Genomic DNA, 20,889 nt, shown 5'->3' on the forward strand with positions numbered 1-20,889 from the left:
GAGCCACGTTCCTACTTTCACTAACATGCTTTTTGTAATCGTTTTTAGTTATAGTTGCTTGACATATTAATAATTATTCCTGCTTGTTTTGAATGGAATTTTTAATTGGTTTTGGTTATGGTTGATATTTACTGTTTTAATGTTTACTACTAGCTCATTCTGAATTCATTTTCAACTACAATTTTAATGTTAACATTTTTTTTGTAATTGTGTCTCCTGCAGCATTTCGCCCCAGGTGTCTGCTAAAAGTGGCTTTTGGCCCAGTCAGGCTATCAAAGTCAACAAATTTAAACACATAGATAAATAAATAGTATTAATTACTTGGCAAAAGCTGAAATTTAGACATAGCACTAATCTAACATAATTGGGCGTCGGGCTGGCAACTCAGCACCATAGAAATCTACTGCTAATCATTAGCGGACCAGAGTTCCGCTGTGGCAACCCCTAACCGGGAAAAGACGAAAATACAAACAACAATTAATCTAACATAGGATAGCCATAAACACGGGACTGATGTAGAAAACAATGTATTTTCTAGTGTAGATAAGATCAGTGTTGAAGCAGAGCTCATGGTAGTAGAACTGATATTTATAGATGTTACTGGAAACTGTGATATCTATAGCAAGATAAAGCTACAAGAATCAGTTTAGTTTTGATCTGCTTTATTTGGAGTAGGAATTACTGTATCCGTGGAAAATGAAAGTAAGTATGCTAACAAGCTTGAATTCCAGATATAGAAAGTTTGCCAGTCTTTCACAATGCATCCTGACAAATGCTGAATAAAATGTGTGAATGTGGTGTATGAAATAAGTGCCAACATGTATGAATCCCTGAGAAACTCAATGCAATTTTAAATGCTATAGTATCAATTTACCTAGCTTTGGTTTGTACAACTGAAGAAAATTATGCAATGAGATAGTCTGGCAGGAGTTTCAGAAAACCTTGGAGACATTGCTTCAGAATATTGCAAACATAACAATTCAAGACAAACAGTCTGCATCTGACAGGATATTGAAGCATCTGTACTTGATTATGTAGTCTGTAATTTACGTAATCCACATAACTATATGTAAAAAGAGTAGCATCAATCCAGACTGTAGGCAGTGTCGACCCCAAGTTATGATATCAGGTCTCTCAGGCTAGTGTAAAGAAGGCTTTCTTGATCCACCCAGTAGCTAAACAGAATGTATAAACAAGTATTAAAAAAAGGAAAAATGGTTGCTAGAATATCTGAATCAACTTGTCATGATGTCAGAAAGACTGTATTTATATATTTAGCCTATACAGCGATCTCTAAATGCAATTAATGTGGAATAGTAATTTTCCATTGTGCATTTATATACACCAGCACTTGTTATATTTTACTGCCTGACAAAATTGTACACACAAATACACACATTAATATATAGGTATGTGTGTGTGTGTGCGTGTGTGTGTGTGTGTGTGTGTGTGTGTGTGTGTGTGTGTGTGTGTGTGTGTGTGTGTGTGTGTGTGTGTGTATACGCGTGTCACACCTCTCAACCTCTTAGCACAAAAAATCTGGACAAAGCCTGACAGACACATTCTAAATATTACTCTTATAATGTTAGAAAGTTGCTAAAATGACATGATTTCTGTTAACATGCATTTCCTGAGGGATATGAAGCCTGAAACTCAAATGCCTGTCATTATTGAGCAACTTTAATCGTCATATGATCCCAGTGATTTACCAGAAAATCTTAAATTTTATGCAAAACAGACCAAAAATATAATGCAAAAATCTGGACAGTCTGTGAAAATCTAGGGACGAGAGGTATGGTGTGTGTGTGTGTGTGTGTGTGTGTGTGTGTGTGTGTGTGTGTGTGTGTGTGTGTGTGTGTTTGTATAAATACACACATGCACACACACACACACACACACACACACACACACACACACACACACACACACATATATATATATATATATATATATATATATATTACATATACATACATGGGATCTTCTGTTGTTTGGTCGACATCCGTTTAATTGACCCCATTTGGTTAATTATACAGATAGTCGACAAGTATGTGAGATCAATAGTCCCTTAGTAGGGTAATACTCCCTTTCCCCGGGGGCTGTGCAATCTCAGAGTTAGTATATATATATATTTAGCAGGGGGTGTGAGGGGCCCTACCCCACCCTGCAAAAAAACAGTGCTTTAAAGTTGCATACACCAAGGGTCTTCCTTGGCACTTGTGTAGAGGTTGTTAAAGTTTTGGTTTTCGACATACAGTGGTTTACTTTCAGGATGTCAATGTACATGTTATTTGACCAACTGAAGATAAATCATACACACACATACATATATATGGGTCTGCTTCATTTCACTGAAAGCTCATTTCACTGAAAACTCATTAGCTGAAACTCATTTAGTTGAAAGTTATATATGGCCTTTTCCCCACTGTAGTGCGATCCTGGTGTTAGTATATAAAGTAAGGGGGGCCTCATTGGGGAGTGTGTGGGAGTAGCCCCCCACCTATTTTAAATGTTTAAAACCATAGATACTGATACTTACAAGTCCAATGAATAACTCTTTCCAGAAGACAATATATAACCAAACTATGTGGGGGGCTATGCCCCCCGATAGATAGATAGATAGATAGATAGATAGATAGATAGATAGATAGATAGATAGATAGATAGATAGATAGATAGATGTGTGTGTGTTTGTGTGTATGAATACATGTTATGCACTGATATATTTTTATTTTACATTTGTTGACCAGGATTGTCCGACTGGATATATGTCCATTTTCAGTGGAGGCCCGGGGAGAAAAGCTCCAAGATAATAATACACATTGAACATTTAGTAAATGCTAGTTTCAAGCATATTATAGTCATAAGCAATGCCAGCATTTAGCACATATAGTACTAACTTATTATAAAACACTTTACAAAACATAACATTATTTTCAAAGTTATATATACATAACATTACATTCTGGTTTAAGACACGTTGAGCAGCAGTTATACAAACTGACCCTTCCTGAAATGGAGTGGTAGAAAACAGTTAGAAGTAGTTGAAGGTAAGGCACCTAAGAAATAGAGAGGTCACTAGTCAGGGTTAGTACAAGGACATAACCAATGAGTTTTGAAGTATTTCTTGAGTTTGTTTTTGAATTGAGTTAGTGAGGGTTCTAGGGTCAAGTCAGCTGGGAGTCTGTTTCATGTTTTACCAACAGAGTTGGCAAACAGAGAGTCCCCAGCTGAGTAGTTGGATTTGTATGTTTGAACTAGGAGTCTAGTGGATGGTTGCAGTGGCCGGGTGCTGGTGTAGGGGCTGATAATATTTTTTAGTGCAGGTGTATTGTATAGTTGGTAAAGGACTTTATGTGCCACTATTAGCTGGTTTAACTGCAGTAGGCTTGGCAGTTCAAGCCATCCTAGGCGATTTAGGTTGTGACAGTGGTGTGTCTCGTAAGCTGTGCCAGTAGCAAATCTGGCAATGTGGTTATAGCAGTATGATAATTTATTAAGATCTGTTTTGTTTAAGTTGGAGAATAGAGGTGAGGCATAGAGAAGAGTTGATAGCAGATGGGAATGGACAATTGCAGTTCTAGCAAGTGGGTTAAGGAAAAGTTTGATTCTATAAAGAGAGCCAAGTTTTTCATTAATGGTTTTGATAGTTTGATTGATATGCACATCAAACTTCAGGTTGTTATCAACAATGACACCCAGTAGTTTAGTTTGGGCTTCTGGGGAGATGATAGTGCCATTGTTAGCGGTTATGTTGAAGGATGGCAAGGGGGGACCTGCATGTGGGGGAGAAGAGGAGCAACTTAGTTTTGTTGGGGTTTAGGATTAGATGTTGATTGGAGAGCCATTTTTCCACTGTATTGAAGGTATTTTGGGTTAATGTGAATAAAGTAGCTGGTGAGGTGTCAGAACAAATCAAGGTGGAGTCATCTGCATATTGAATGCAGGTAGCATCTGGGATGACTGAATGAAGATCATTGATAACGATAGAGAAAAGAAGGGATCCTAGTATCGAGCCCTGGGGGGCTCCTAATGTGATGGGTAGGCAAGATGATAGCTTGTCCTGCCATAGGACTGCCTGTTGCTTGCCCTGCTGGTAGGATTGAAACCATTGGAGTGCATGGTTGTTTAAGTAGAAGGCCTTCAAGGTATTTATAGGCATTTTGTGGTCAACCATGTCAAAAGCCTTGGATAGATCTAGAAAGAGTGCTGAGGATAGTTTGTTATTATTGTGGTTGTGGTTAATGACATTAGAGAAAGAGAGGAGGGCAGAAGTAGTACTGTGGTGTGGCTTAAAGCCATGCTGAAAGTTGGACAACAGCTTGTTCTGTGTGAGGTAGTGCATGAGCTGTATGTGTACACACTTCTCCATAATTTTAGCTAAAGGTGACAGAATAGCTATGGGTCTAAAGTTTGACAGTTCATGGAACTGCCTCCTTTATGGAGAGGTATGACATGGGAGATTTTCCATATAGTGGGTACAGTAGCTTCAGATATAGCTCTGTTGATCAAGATTGAGATGGGATATGCTATGGTGTCAACAGCCTTTTGCAGAGGAAGTTGGCAGCCAGGGTGGTGGGTCTTAGTTTCTTAAGTAGGGCATGAATAAGTTGAGTAGGAACAGGCTGGAAGGTAAAGTATATTTGGGTACTGGGTGCGGCTACATTAGAATTAGAGCCATTGGGAGAGAGTTGGCTGGCTAGAGACTGGATAGTCTCTGTGAAGAAGCTGTTGAAGTTATTATCAGTGTCTACTGGGGATTTTTGTTGGGAAGCTGAGGGGGGGTGGAGTGACGGTTTGGTCTGGTTGGAGTAGTTTGTTTATTCCTGCCCAGAACTTTTGAGGTTTGTTTTGGTGTTTTTGCAGTAGATGGTAGTAGTGGTTCTTTTTGTCTAAAGTTATGGATTTTTTGGTGTCATTCCTTAGCTGTCTGAATCTTAGCTGATCAAGTTGGGCTTTTGTTTTTCGGGAGGTGGCCCATGCTTTGTTTTTGAGTGAAATGTTGGTTTTCGTATCTTTATAAAGCCATGGTGCAATATTAACTTTGGATCTAATACAGTGGCTGGGAGCATGGGAGTTAAGAATAGCAAGGAATTTGGTGTTAAAGTATGCTACTGCTTCATCTAGGGGGAGACTTTTTAATACTGACCAGTTGTATGCCTTAAGTTCATTTTGAAACTTGGTGAAAATAACATTTTTATTGTTTCTTAATGTTCTGTAGGTGGGTTGGTAGGAACAGTCTACTTTGAGCTTGATTACATAGGTGAGACAGTGGTCGCTTAGGTCACCAGCTAAAGTGCCTGATTTATAAGACTGAAGATGGGTATTGACGAGTATCCAGTCTAGGGTACGTTCCTTGTTATTGGGTTTTCCTGTCCTGGTGGGGGAGGTTATGATTTGAGTAAATCTATAGAGGTTTATGTGGGTTGTGGGGGTTTCACAAGAGCAAGTGTTCCAGTCAATGTTGAAATCCCCAAGAACAATTGTTTCTTGGTGGTAGTTATTGGATAACCAATATAAGAAGTCTTCTAAGGTTTCTGTGTTCCTCTCTGGGGGAATGTAGACAAAGACAGTGTTTACATTTTTGTTTTTGTTAATTTGTAGTTTTAAGATAAGAATTTCAGCATTATTGAACTGGGGTGGTTGTTGGGTGTCTATGCTGACAGATAGGGTATACTTGTAAAGTATGGCTACCCCACCACCCTTTCTGGTGGTACTGTCTAATCAAAACATACTACACCCTGGTGGCAGAATCTCATGGTCGTTGGTGGCAGGCTTTAGCCACATTTCTGTTAGGCATAATATATCTGGAAAATGAATAGCTAAGAGGGCATACAGGTGCTGAGTTTTGTTATTTATGCTCTAATGTTTAGATGACAGGCCAACAGTGAGTTAGGCGGTCTATTTGTTGGAGCTATGGTGGTAGGGGATATAGTAGGGGGATTGGGGTCAATAGGTGGGGATGAACCAGGGTTTGGATGGTTGTCGCCATCCTCTGAAAAGTTGTACTGTATCCTGAGTATGAGTTTTAAGATTTTGAATAAAGTTTTGTAATAGTGTCGAGTTTTAGGACTAATGTAACTAGGTCTAGTAAGATGGTAGTATTTAGGGGTTAAGGAGGTAAGCATGAGGGGAGTGAGTATGGGTGCATTATTATCTGTTGTAGATGGGATGGATGTTTGGAATTTAGGGTAGTGGAAACCTGGGTGATCCTGAAATTCGTAGGTGGTTAGGAGATATCTGATGACAGGGGTAGAAATAGAATTAATAAGACTATTTTGGGTGAAAGAATACCTACTGAATGAGACATGAAACTTAGGCAAAAGGAATAGTAGAGTTGTAGGACTGGTGGTATCAGGTTGAGGGTGGTGCTGTTGAGTGACAAGTTGTTACTGATTGGTTTAAAAAAGTAGGGTGTGGTCTAGTACCAATAAATGTAGCAACACCAGGGGCGTGAGGGATTTGGGGGCAGGGTGGGGTGCGAAGCAAGCCCGAGTGAAGCGAGGGCAAGCGGAGCAGGGAAGAGCCAATGCCTGTGCTAAGTTGTAGCAGTTTAACCTGAATGAGGAAAGAGGGGGGTGAGGGAAAAGAGAAGGCAGTAGGAGTGGTTAGAGGGAGAACCTGATTGACTCAAGACACCACACCAGAGGTAAGTTGAATGTAAGGGCCTAAAATCTGCACTCAGCGCTTTAATGTTACTTGCTCTCAGCACTTTAATTTTACTTATGTTTAGCAGGAAAGATAGACCAACAGTATACAGTTTTGAGGATTTTTACAAGGGTTACTTGTTCAAATGTCAGACAAGTAAGTAAAACTTTCAACAGGAATCTATGTCTGAGTGTTTTATATATATATATATATATATATATATATATATATATATATATATATATATATATATATATATAAACACTTTAAAGGTTCATTCTCCACTTTCAGACACAATATGTCATAGCTATAGCTCTCACAGGAGAAAAACAGTGGCTTTGGACTCACAATGATGGATTGTAAGGCCTCATCAATCAATCTATAGTCCAAGTAGCTAGTCCAGGTCTATGGATAAAAGTATATTGGAACAGTTGGAGGGATAATGCCCAGTGCCATCCTGTTTTTACACACCATTGCAAGGGAGCATGACTGGTTACTTAGAAAAAGTGCCCAAAGAATAAAAGATCCACTTCTCAGACAAGCACTTCTTTCCTGTAGTTAAGTATTTCTTCTCATCATTGCTTTAACATTTGACTTTTGTAGCACACAGGGTGATCCTCACCTTTGGGACAGCACTGCCACCATTCCTACCTCCATGCCATAACTGTACAGAGTAAATGTATACTATAATTATAATGTGATGTGCATAATTATAATGTGAAATTCTTTCTAGCTCCTTAAGTGCTATCTGCATCAATTGAACTGTGCACATTTGTAGGAGCTTTTCATTTTGTAAAAACTGGTCAAAGGACAGGTAATTCTTCATCGTCCCTCTCCTGGTTCCACAGCTCTCTATCTAGCCACCAGCAGGCAGTTAAATGGCAGCAAAATCTCTCTCCATTTCTACTGGTCTCTTTTGGTGTTCTCCAAGGGTTGATACTTGGCTCATTCTTATTTAACAGTTTCATAAATAAATTACACACTGCTGCTAATCTTACCACTATTGTGGAATATGCCAGTGACTCAAACCCATATCTGCTCTTCCCTATACATAACAAAATTACAGGAGATCAACCAATACTCCTTTTCTGCTATTGAATCATGGCTTAAAAACTATGACTTTCTTCTCAATCCACCCCCTCAAAACATATTCATCCCAAAATAATACCTTAACCAGAAACAAACATTTCATATCATCTCAGATTATTACACTAAAATAGAAACTGTTAGCCAAACTAATCCACTTAGAGTCATAATCGAAGACAACCTAGTTTGATCATCACATACTTTATTCCATCACTCCCCTCCCTCTGGAATAGAATCCCAATCCATATTCGACAGAGCTCCTCTCTGACCATCTTCAAGAGAAATCTTGATGAGTGCAGGGGTAATCGTAAGTTCTACCCTGGGATCACTTCAGGAGCCTTGTTAGACAGAGGCCCAGGTTACTAATCTAATGGGGAGGCGAAATGTGGCTAGGCTTATAAATGCCTCTGGGCAGATAGCCTAGTACTTACCTATGAACCTATGAACCTATGAAGAAAACACCAAAAAGATGGTTCCACTTTATTAATCTGACTGATACTACTAGGATTACCTTAGCATCAACCTACCTCCTTTCTTCAACAGTATATGCTTTCCCTTTTCCTACAAATATCAACAATACATACAAAACTAAACTGGCCTCTTGCTACTACAAAGTAGCTAAATTTGCAACCAACCTCCCGTATAAAGCACATCGCTGTTTTGCACTTCATTTTCTTTTGGTTGCTCCCATTAGTGGTCACCACAGTGGATCATCTGTTTCCATTTCTTCCTGTCCTCTGTATCTTGCTCTGTCACACCAACCACCTGCATGTCTTCTCTCACCATATCCATTAACCTTATCTTAGGCCTTCCTCTTTTCCTCTTACCTGGGAGCTCCATCCTTAGCATCCTTCTCCTAATATACCCAGCATCTCTCCTCAGCACATGTCAAAAGCAATGCAGTCTCCCCTGTCTGGCTTTGTCTCCAAACCATCCAAACTGAGCTGACCTCTAATATACTCATTTCTAATTCTGTCCATCCTCGTCACACCCAATGCAAATCTTAACATCTTTAACTCTGCCACTTCCAGCTCTGACTCATGTCTTTTCATCAGTGCCACCATCTCCAACCCATATAACATAGTTGGTCTCACTATCATCTTGTAGACCTTCTGTTTTACTCTTACTGGTACCTGTCTGTCACAAATCACTCCTGACACTCTCCTCCACCTACTCCACCCTGCCTGCACTGTCTTTTTCACCTCTCTTCCATACTCACTATTACTCTGAACTGTTGATCCTAAGAATTTAAACTCATCCACATTCACCAACTCTACTCCGTGCATCCTCACCATTCCTCTGTCCTCTTCTCATTCACACACATACATTCTAGCTTGAACTCCTACACCAGCATTCTGATACACAGCTAATTACCACCCACAGCCTCCAATATTCTCCTGATAAATACCTAGTACTACAGAACACTCTACTACTCCCCTACTAGAGACCTTCACTACAGCAACATACTCCTGCTATGTATAGTAAGTTATTCAACACCGCATGAGACTCTTTTTATTCCCACTATGTGTCAAAACTCTGGAATGAAGCTGTCATTCCATTGGCATAGAGGGATAAAGCCCTGACTACGGCCTAGCCGATATAGGTTCAATTAGTGATGTGGGTGACTGACGAAGCGGCAGGGAGGATGGACATAACCTTTCTGGGGTGGCAAACTAGTGGACATCCCCTATGATATCACAAGTGGAGGATGGGTATTTCACTACACAGGGGCAGGTTAAATAAGTAGCAAAAGTGTGGTGGGCATGGTTAAGCTGCTGTGGAGGTGGGGCAATACACCACATGCTCTCCCCTGACATAGAGCATGAAGCTGCATATGGAAGGAGAGATAAGAAATAGTATAAGGCATAAGGAAAAAAAAGATCAGTGTAGAGCAGTACAACCCCCCCCCCCCCCCGACATCCTTAGGATCTTTGCTGGCCCCAGTGAAAAACATAATAATTTGACCAGGAATAACTGGCAAGATGGCAGACAGAGCGAAGAAAATGGAATACTGGTATGAATGTCAGTTATAACAGAAGGGGTACAAAAAGATACAAAAAAAAAAACTTTGGAACAAAATCCCTCTATACTTAAAACAGACAAATAAGGTTAACGGATTCAAACCTTGTTTAAACAGTATGTAAACCTACACTAGCTCTGCTCTTTCTGCTCACCAGGGTAAGTCTTCTCCCCAGATCTCTCTTAACCAACAACCCTAGCACCTCCCTACTTTCTAACCCTCTTACTCTGTCTTACCTAAGAATCAAAAATCGTATTAACTCAAATTTGTCATTTTCTCACTGCCTTCTCCACTTCCAAATCACTAACCCTACAGTCTAACCACCTTTCTTAACATTTCACCATCCTACATTTTTTCTTCATTTTTAACCATCTACTATCTGTATATGCAGTTATTCCATTCCAATAAAACACTCTCAGCTCTATTCCTTTTCGTTATATACTGAACAGGTTCATACACTGTTTCTCTTTGCATTTCATTCTCTAGTGATGCGTATCCAGTGCATGTAAATCTCTTTTACTGTTTCCAATACATGTACCCCATTTATTTTCACGTAAAATGTGTAATGTTCATGCAAAATGTACTGCACATGTAAAAATGATTTTTACTTTTAAGTAATATATATATGATTTAACTATGGAGCATTTCTCCCCAGGCCACCACTGAAGAGGGGATTTTACCCAGTCATACTTTCCCAGTAAAGAAAGACAAATAAATAAATAGTAGAAAAATTAGGTATACATTTCCTATAGCACTCTGCTAGTCCAATGAATGCCTTTTCTTGTTGTTTAGTGGAAAGCAGACCGTTTTTTTTTGTATTGTAGATATTTGTCATCCACTATGTCCATCTTACTGTTTTTAGCATTCAGTCAAGCCTGCCTGCCTCACATGTCCTAGCACAACCTGCCCTTTTGTTAAGTAAGGCTCCCATTATTTTGAATGGATGGCCATGTCATCTAGTTATGTAGCAGCATGTCATGAATTGAGGTTCAGGATTTTATCCATCAATTCCTGAAAGGTGACTGGAGCTACTTGTAGGCCAAATGGTAGTACTGTGAATTAAAACAGAGTTTCATAGGTTAAAAGACAGTTTTTAGTTTTTCTCTCCTAGTTTTATAACTTCATAGTTCACAATATTTTCTTCTTTCAGTCACCTCAAATGGCTTTTGTTGCTTAGTCAATAATGAGTTCTCCTTGAGGGACACTAGTACCAATACCTGATTCCCTGGGTTAAATTTATGTAAGTTGAGCATTCTTACTGTAGACTCACTGCTATATATCCTGCCTTTCTGCATGTGTTCCTTTGATATGGCCCTAGCCATTGTTAGGTTATCCTGTAAGTTAATGTAGTTTGCTATTATGCTTTTAAGAAGATTTTTCTTATTTTCTTCTCAAACCTTTTTAGCAATATTAAGTAGAATTCTGGGCTGCTTGCCATACGAGGGTTCACATGAAGTAAAGCCAGTTGAAGTTGTAGCACCTATCCTCCTATTGCAAATAGGAAATAGGATGATAAGTGGTCCCAGATTGTACCATCTGTGCCAAATTCTTTTAGTAACATAGCTTTTCTTGTTTTATTGAACATCAGTACTAAATTGTTTTAGTTTTTTCACTTGTGTCACATTTGTGTGACCACAGAGTTAGTATATAAGTTTGGGGGTGTTAGAGACAAAGTCCTCTTATCATGTCGCATTATGTTTATTTGTTTGTTTCATTTTTATTTTTAAGTTGAGTTTGCTGAGTATAGTCCTGATTTTGCTGTCTCCCCTTCTTCTACTATATAGTGAAGGATAAAGCCTAAACTGCTGGTGAATGGTTGCCTTTCTAATCTTGAAAAGGATATGAATTTCATAGTGTAGTAGAGCTGTAAACATGTGTTAACTAAGAAATGTCATGCTTTCATTTAAATGTTTCTCATGTCATCACGTAGGAACTCCTTGATGTAGTAAACATTTTCATGGGCACGAGATAGTTTTGTCGAGAAGTATATTTCCAAGCATCTAATTAGGGCACATACTACCTGTCTCGGGATATGCCTTGTGATATTGAATAACTTATCTCTGGTATGTCAAAGAAATCTACAAGGGAGTTTCCTTCTCATAGATTTATGATTCAGATGGTGACTAGAGTAACAGCAAAGTTTTTAAAAGGTGAATGTGTTTCTGTGTTCTCTATCAATTATTTGGGTTTTGTGTTTTAGCTTTTATTAAGTGGCCTTTGTGAAATTGGGAACTTATTTTCAGAATATTTCATCACATATTTATACGTACATTTTCACTACTGCACAAAACTTTTTGTATCCCATGGCTGTATAGATGGTGGACTGTATAATTTGACTAGGAAAACTTGCAGAAAGCTGTACAGTGTGCAGTTTTGTTTTGTTTTGAATAAATCTGCCAAATGCAGAATTTGCTGATGGTGTTTTCATTTACATCCATCAAACATTAGACACATGCAACAGGTGTTGACATTGTTTTATTTGGTTAGTAGGATTATTTGAGTTTGCCTCCAAAATCCCATTTCATTATGTATGGTTTTGAAAATGCAGCTATTAAGAGAATTTACATCAAATTGCCATATGTTGCACCACTCGCAAATCTCTTACTAATTAATTGAATCACACTTGTTTGCTGGGTCATAAGGTGGTTGATTTGAGCAATGTGACAGCTGTTCTTGTCAAGGAGCAGAAGAGAGAGATGAAGGTTTAAGAAGCTGAATAGTTAGTACCTTTGATACCTGAGAAGAAAAAAGTTTAGGAGTCAAATATATTTTTTTATATTTTGGTTGGCAAATATTTTATTCTTATTGTTTTATAGAGTTGTTAAAGATATTTCATTGAATCCAAGATTTTGACATTTTCAGATTTCAAGTTTCTACTATTTTAGTGTTTATGTAGATTTATTGGCTGGAAGGATCTGATTCATTCCACATTGTTTTCATCAGTTTGTGTATTTGATATAATGCGATTTTCTGCTTTTGTTTTCTTGTATTTGACATATTTATTATTTGTATTTCAGTGGTTAATCTCTCTCACTCTATGTATAGCTAGATAGATTGATAGGGATAGATATAGATAGACAGATGGATGGGGGACAAAGTTCACTTTGTCACAATCACAGAACATCAGAAAAATGAACTGATATGTTATTTTATTGAAAGTGTGTGTTGCCAAATGCAGAAGATTGGAACATCAACATTTCAGCATGGGGAGTGAAGATTGGTTGAGTGTAATTAAGCGCCAAAAAGTTTGGATGTTCTGAAAGTTTGGTATTAGAGGTAGGAGTAAGTATGTGAGATACTTCCATTTTAGGGTTAGAAAAAAAATGCAAATATCAGCACACCAACACGGGCAGACAAGAACCAATTAGTCCAAAGAGTCCAACAGGTGTTTTTATTCCAAGAATTAGAGCTTTTGTGGGGTTACTGCTTCATCAGATCCAAAACAAGAATGATAAAAATCGCACAAAACACATTCTATATAAAAGGGAAAAAAAAGAGAATGCAACCAGTCAACAGTTTGCGTTAAGAAGACAATTAGCAAAGATCATTGCTTCTTAATTAAGGCTGGTCTGAGAGGAATACCAGAGTTTAAGCCTGGAAGCCTATGTACCTGTAGAGATATAATCCATTTAGCTTCAAGCATTTCCACTTCATTATTAACATTACCTCTCCTATTGTTAAGTACTGCTGGTTGTAAGACCCTAAAATGAAAAACATTATATCCTGTTGAAGCTGCATGCTAGCCAATGCATTCGTAAGAACCCTATTATGAATATTACCTAAATGTTCTAAAATATGTTCTTAGCTGTCTTGAAGTTTTTCCCACATAAAACATTTACATGCCTAGCAGTTGGCTAAATAAACTAAGTTTTTACTCCTACATGTAGCCATAATTCTAGGCGAGAAGACACGCCCAGTCACTGGATGAGTAAATTGAACATCTAAGGAAATGGAGGAACAGGCTTTACAGGTACCACAAGGAAAAGTACCCCTACCTAATACTGACTCTAGAGTTGGACATTTACGTCCATAACATAACAGCCTCTTAATGTTTGTATTGTGCCTAAAAATAAAACCTGGACATTCACCCCACTTTATTGTCAGCTGTTAGAATAGGCCAATTCCTTCTAATAACTTTACAAAATTGCTGTATATTACTTGAAAATGTAAACAATACATTGGGCTTATTCATGCATGATCTAGGGTGGTTATATCTGTACACACCTAAGAAATATGGAGCTCCTCTGTTACCTCTCTGAGTGGCCACTTCAGAGTACATATTTTCTACTTGTCCCCTGCGGTAATATCTAGTGAGAAAACCCTCATGTAAGTTACTCATCATCTCATCCATTGTATCTTCATTCGTACAGAGACAAGATATCCTTAAAGATTGTCTCTTGACTATGTCAGAAAAAAATATGAGAGGGGTGCATGTTGGATCTGTGTAAGACACTGTTCGTCCAGCAGGGTTTCCTGTATAGCTTGGTTTCCAATCTACCTTGTATATTCTTGTAGATGGTAACATCCAGGAAATCAATGGTAGTCATGGAATAATTTACAGTAAACTTCAGAAACATGGATGTAGCTTCTAAGTAGGTAATGAACTCATAAAATTCATCTACTCCACCTGCCCAGAACAACAAAATATCATCCATGAATCTTACATAATGTTTGATAAAAGTGCTAAATGGATTATTATTAAAAACATGTCCCTGTTCCCATTGCGCCAGCACCAAATTGGCATAGCTGTTGGTGCAGGGGTTACCCATGACCACACCAAGTTTCTGTAAGACATATTGATTTTCAAATAAGAATACATTATTATTTAAAATCAGATCTAGCAAAGTATATATCACAGTAATCAGGTTATGATTGTAATCACTGTGATGTGATAAAAAAGCCTGATAAGATCAATCCCTTCAGAATTAGGGATTACCATGAACAAAGATTTAATATCTAAGGTAACCAACATAATGTTGGTAAATTCCAAATCACTAACTGATTCAAACAAGTGGGAAATATTTTTTTATTTTACATTTGTTAACCGGGCTAGTCCAAATGGATACATGTCCATTTTCAGTGGAGGCCCGAGGAGAAAAGCTCCGAGTTTTCAAAACATTTAATGTTACAAGTAATTTTAAAAATAATAATACAAAAATGTATAGCAAAATGTTACAAGAACAAGATTTGTTCATAGTAAAAAAATGATTTCACAATTTTTACCACAAGAAAGCAATAAGTAAGTAAATCAAGAAAAGATGGGGATATAAGGTTACTAAGGACATCTACAGGATAAGACAGGAATTGGAAAACAGGATTGGTGGTTAGATGGGATGAGTAGAGCTGGACAGAGTAGAATGGTCAGAGAGAAATTATGATATAAGGATAAACTTTAAGAGAAAAAATTGAGGAGGACATGGTAGAGCAGAGGAGAAGGAAATGAAAAAGCAGATTAATCAGAGTTATTGCAAGAGCATAACCAGTGGTTGGAGAGGAAATGTTTAAGGTTAGTTTTGAATAATGGGAGAGATGAAAGAGCTGTTAGGTCATTTGGTAGGAGGTTCCATATTTTACCAACAAAGTTAGAGAAAAGAGAGTCTCCTGCAGAATTTTTAGATAAAGAAGTTTGCATCTGCATTTTTTTAGTTGAGCGTAACTTTTTCAGGTTATGGTATGGTGTTATGAGGGTAGAGAGAGTTGGGGTATTGTTAGGTTGATAAAGGACTTTATGGGCAATAATAAGTTGGTTAAATTGTAGTAGGTGAGGTAATTCAAGCCAGCCTAGTTGTTTTAGGTTATGACAGTGATGAGTCCTATAAGGTGAGTTAGTGGCAAATCTGGCAATGCTATTATAAGATTTAGCTAGTTTGTTATGATTATATTGGGACAGGTTAGTATAGATGGAGGAGGCATATAATAGGGTAGAGAGTAAGTGAGTTCTGGCTATTGTAGATCTGGCTAGTGGTGATAGAAATTGTTTAATTCTATATAGAGATCCGAGTTTTTTGTTGGTAGATTTTATTATAGTGTTAATGTGAGTGTTAAATTTAAGTTGATTATCTATTGTGATTCCTAGGAGTTTGGTGGTGGTGTCAGGAGAAATTATAGTACCATTGTTGGATTGAAGTGTAAAATGAAGAGGGGTAGATGTGTGAGGGGTAAACAGCAATAATTTGTTTTTTGGGTTGAGGAGAAGACAATGGTTAGAGAACCATTTTTCTATTGTGGTGAAGGATTTTTGTGTGAGAGAGTGTAGGTCAGTTTGGGATTTTGCTGAGCAAATAATTGTGGAGTCGTTGGCGTATTGAATGCAGGTAGAGAAGGGGATAGAGATGAAGGTCATTGATGAAAATGGAGAATAACAGTGGGCCTAAGATAGAGCCCTGTGGGACACCTAGGGAAGTGGGTAGAAGTTCAGAAAGATGATTCTGCCAGAGAACTGCTTGTTTACGATTATCCAGGTAGGATGTGAACCAGTACAAGGCGGGTTTATCAAGGGATAGGGACTTTAGAAGGTGGAGTAGAAGTTTATGGTTGACCATATCAAAGGCTTTAGAAAGATCTACAAAGAGTGCTGATGACAGGAAATTATTGTTTAGATTTGTGTTGATACGGTTGGTAAAAGAAAGTAGGGCTGTGGTAGTACTGTGGTAAGGACGAAAGCCATGTTGACAGTCCGCTATGAGATTGTGGTGGAGTAGGTGGGTAATTAGTTGTTTGTGGATACATTTCTCCATTATTTTAGCAAGAGGAGACAGAAGAGCTATGGGACGGTAGTTTGAGTATTCAGTAGAGTCGCCACCTTTGTGAAGGGGAATGATATGTGAGATTTTCCAGATTGATGGAATAGTGCATTCCTTAATAGTTCTGTTAATCAATATAGAGATTGGGTAGGCAATGGCTGAGGCTCCTAGTTGTAGGAATTCCCCTGGTAATTTGTCAGCTGAGGGGGTAGAAGGCTTAAGTTTTTGAAGTAAGGAGGAGATGAAGGAGGTGGGTATTGGTTCTAGGTGGAAAGGAGGGGGGGTGGGGCTTGTAGCGGACAGGTTGGCAGTGTCAGGATATTGTTGATTTGCTAAGTTTTGTACAGCTGTGGTAAAGAAGATATAAAACGCATTTGCGTTTGCAGTGCACTATGCCTATTTAAACTGCATTTGAAGATGGTGTGAGTGTGCAATAGGGATCAACCAGGGCACACTCTCTCGAGGCACTCCTAAAAATTGAGAGCATCAATATCTGTGCAGTAACTGAGACCTGGTTCAGGGCGCCAGAGAGCACAACTGCAATACTGGACTACAACTCTTACCACACTTTTTGGCCACCAAACCAAGACAGAAACACTAAAGATGGGGGAGTGTCCGTATTCACCAAGGATATTCACACCTCCAGGCTATTCACACCTCCAGGCTAGATGCCCAACACAATGCATCTGAAATTCTCCAGGTGCAACTAACACTAGGTAAGACTGCAATCCAAAATGTAGCTTGCTACAGATCCCCCACCATGCCCCAAGATTCTCACTACACCTTTCTAAACATACTGGAAAATATTAAGATACAACCAAACACCCTAATATTGGGTGATTTTAACTACCCTGCCATTAACTGGGAAAACTACTCAGGTAGCAACACCTTTTCCCAACGGTTCTTGGAATTCATAAATTCCAATGCCCTGGATCAACTAATCCATAGTCCCACCAGGGGCTCCAATATCCTAGACCTGGTCATTACCAACATGGGAAATAGATACTGCACACCAGTGGTCACCCCCTCATTGGTCAGGTCTGACCATAAGCAAATCACCTTTGACATCCACATCCCACCCCTACCCCCAGTAAGGAAACCTCCGTAAAAAACTTCTCCAAAGCCAACTTCATGCTACTCAAGTCAGAAGTGACAAACTTCATGACACCCATGCAGACGAGAGCTGAAAGTTCAACTGCTGAATCCTACACTAAGGCACTGTACGACAACATCCACTCGTGCATGAATTGTGCCATCCCAAATAGAACCAAGACACTCTCCTCCAAAAAAAGGAAGCCAATCTGGTGGTCCTCTGCCATAAACAAACTATACAACAGAGGGAAGAAACTGTTGCAGAAAAGAGGAAAATCCCAGGATGTAAAAAAACTCCCTTACCAGCCTCAGTAAGAAGCTGAGATCCCTCATAAAATCCTCCAAAGCTAGTTATGAAAATAAAAATGCCAAAGATTCCAAAGACAACCACAAGGCATTCTATAGTTATGTCAAGAATCTAAATGGCAATGCTCAGATCTGCTCTGAGCTACAACATAATTGCATTAAATATACTGATCCCAAGGATATTGCCAGTATCTTGGCAGATCGATTCAGTGCCAACTTCACCCCCCTCTCACCCCCTAAAGGGGCCATCTCAATACCAAAAGATTGCCAAATTCCGGTAATCACGGCCACACAGGTAGAAACCTCACTCTCCAAAGCTAAGAATACAGCATCCATGGGACCAGACGACATCCCAGGCTTTGTACTACATGAACTACAAAATGAACTGGCACCTCACCTAAGTGTCATGTTTAATCATAGCCTCACCTCAGGCTTTGTGCCCAGTGAGTGGCGCACAGCTACAGTTATCTCACTCCACAAGGGGGATCCACCTTGAATCCTGGGAACTACCGTCCCATCAGTTTGATGAGCCTGATCTGCAAGGGCATGGAACACATTATAAACAAAGACATTGGCAGCCTTCAAACACTGGACCCTACCCAGTTTGGGTTTGTGAAGGGCCGATCTTGTCTCCTGAACCTGACTGACTTCTTTGAATCAGTCTCCAGAGCTGTGGACAAGGGTAAGATGGTCCACATAGCCTATATGGACCTCGGCAAGGCCTTAGACACCATACCCCACTCTGGAATCATAGATAATCTTACTAAGCTTGGCATAAATCCCTACTTCACTCGATGGGTTGCCAACTGACTTACTGACAGAACTCAGATTGTAAAGGTAGCCGACTCCAAATCCAGCTCCAGACAAGTGACAAGTGGAGTACCTCAGGGTCCAGTCCTAGGACCGCTCTTTTTTGGCATTTACTTCTCTGAAGTATAGGCCAACACTAAGGGACTCTGGCTAACAAAGCTTGCAGATGACTGCAAACTGGGAGCCATTATTGAATCCCCAAATGATGTGGATATTCTACAAAAGGGCCTTACAGAAACAGAAGCTTGGTGCCAGAGCCACGGGCTCAGATATAATGCCAAGAAATGTATAGTTATCCCTAGAAATCCCAATCCCTCAGAGACACACGCTCCAGGTATTTAAACCTTGTCATCACAATAAACAAAACATGCTGGAGGGATAGGTTTCTATCCCAGAGACTCCCCATACTCTGGAATAGACTGCCCATACATGTCAAGCAGAGCGCCTCCTTGGCCCTCTTCAAAAGGAACCTTGACGATTGGATGGGAGATAGGAAATCACATCAGTCGCCCTGCTAGACAGGGGTCCAGGGAAGTAAATATTGTGGGAAGAAATATCCAGGGAATTGTTATGACTAGGCTTGTGTAGGCCGTAGGGCCAATAGCCTAGTACCAACCTATGAACAAGTCATTTATTTATTTATTTTTATTTATTTATTATTTATTTATATTTGTTGACCGGGAGTGTCCGACTGGACGTAGGTCCATTTTCAGCGGACCTAAATAAACAAATAAACAAATAAACAGACAGTAGTTGCATTGGATTACATAGCGATTAACAATTTACATAGCAATTACTTACAACATATTTACAGATGAAGAACATAGTACATCTGTAGACAACTAGAATCTTTATCTGTGAAGTACATAACAGACATTAACAAATGTTAAAATAAGAAGTTCCTGCTGTATAAGTACTAGGCTTATGAGCATCTGAGCTTGCTATAATCAAGGTAGTTAGTGGAGTGGAAAGAAAAGTAGTGGTTGGATGGGGTGGGTGATATTAGAGTGGGAGTTGCAAATGTCATGGCAAAAAATTATCTTGATTTTATAAACCTTTTGGATGTAGAACTATGAAAATGTGGTGTCACATAACATTTGTGCACAGAGAGTTTTTCAAGAAAAAAATTAAGAATAGTCATGTACATTTTGACAGTCTTCATGCTATTTTTATTGAAAGAAATGTGGTATGTGAGCAGACCATGAGATAATCTCATGAGATGATTGGAATTTCATAACCAGGTTAACCAATCTGCCAAAATCTGGAGAGGGTTTATCCTTGCCCCTTGATATTGGAACATTTTAATAAATTGCTGAATGTATTAATAAGTACCAACATGTTGTCCATGACAGTAGGGCATAGCTGTAACCTATAGTATAGATTCTTACAGAACCAAGAAGATTTCATAGAATCATTGGAAAATCATACAAGAGATTCTTGAATTTTCTTTAATTGTGAATGATTTTGTGGGACAGCTGCAAAGTCGTACAAAAGATTATTGAAGTTTTTTGATTGTTTACAAAATCTCACTAAGATTCCAAGAATATAGCTATATAAATATACTGCATATTATATAGCTCTTGTTTGGCTTCTACTTATGTGAAGTAAAAGCCAATACCAAAGGGCTCTGGCTGACTACGTTTGTAGGTGACTGCAAGCTGAGAGCCTTCATTGAACCCCCAAATGACTTAGCTATCCTGTAGTAAGGTTTGTCTCAAATAAATAACTGGTGCCAGAATCATGGCCTGAAACTAAATGACAAAAAAATGCGTTATCGTGTCCTTTGGAAAGTCATCTACCCTGGGAAACTACCATGTTGACAATAGGCTCCTAAGAGATGACCCAGTTGTTTGGGATTTGAGAACTTGTGTGGACAGTGACATAACTTTTTTTCAGTATGTGTTCACTGTCATACGAAAGGCCTTCTATACTGCACAGTTTATAAATAAAGGGATTATGTTTACATCCAGAGATATCAATGTCCTCCTTTACTCAGCCCTTGTCATGCCAGTCATTGAGTATAATGCCCCCAGTGGCATGTATCTGTCCAAACACATGGAGCAACTGAAATGCCCATACAGATACCTTGCTAAAAGGACACAGGGCCTAAACAATATGGTCTGACTAAAAGCCCTGTCACTATACTCAATATCCTACAGACTCCTAAAAGGTGACCTGTGCCTG

Source organism: Protopterus annectens, chromosome 4.part0 (assembly GCF_019279795.1).
Source record: "Protopterus annectens isolate FY-2018-M chromosome 4.part0, PAN1.0, whole genome shotgun sequence".
Lineage (NCBI taxonomy): Eukaryota > Metazoa > Chordata > Ceratodontiformes > Protopteridae > Protopterus > Protopterus annectens.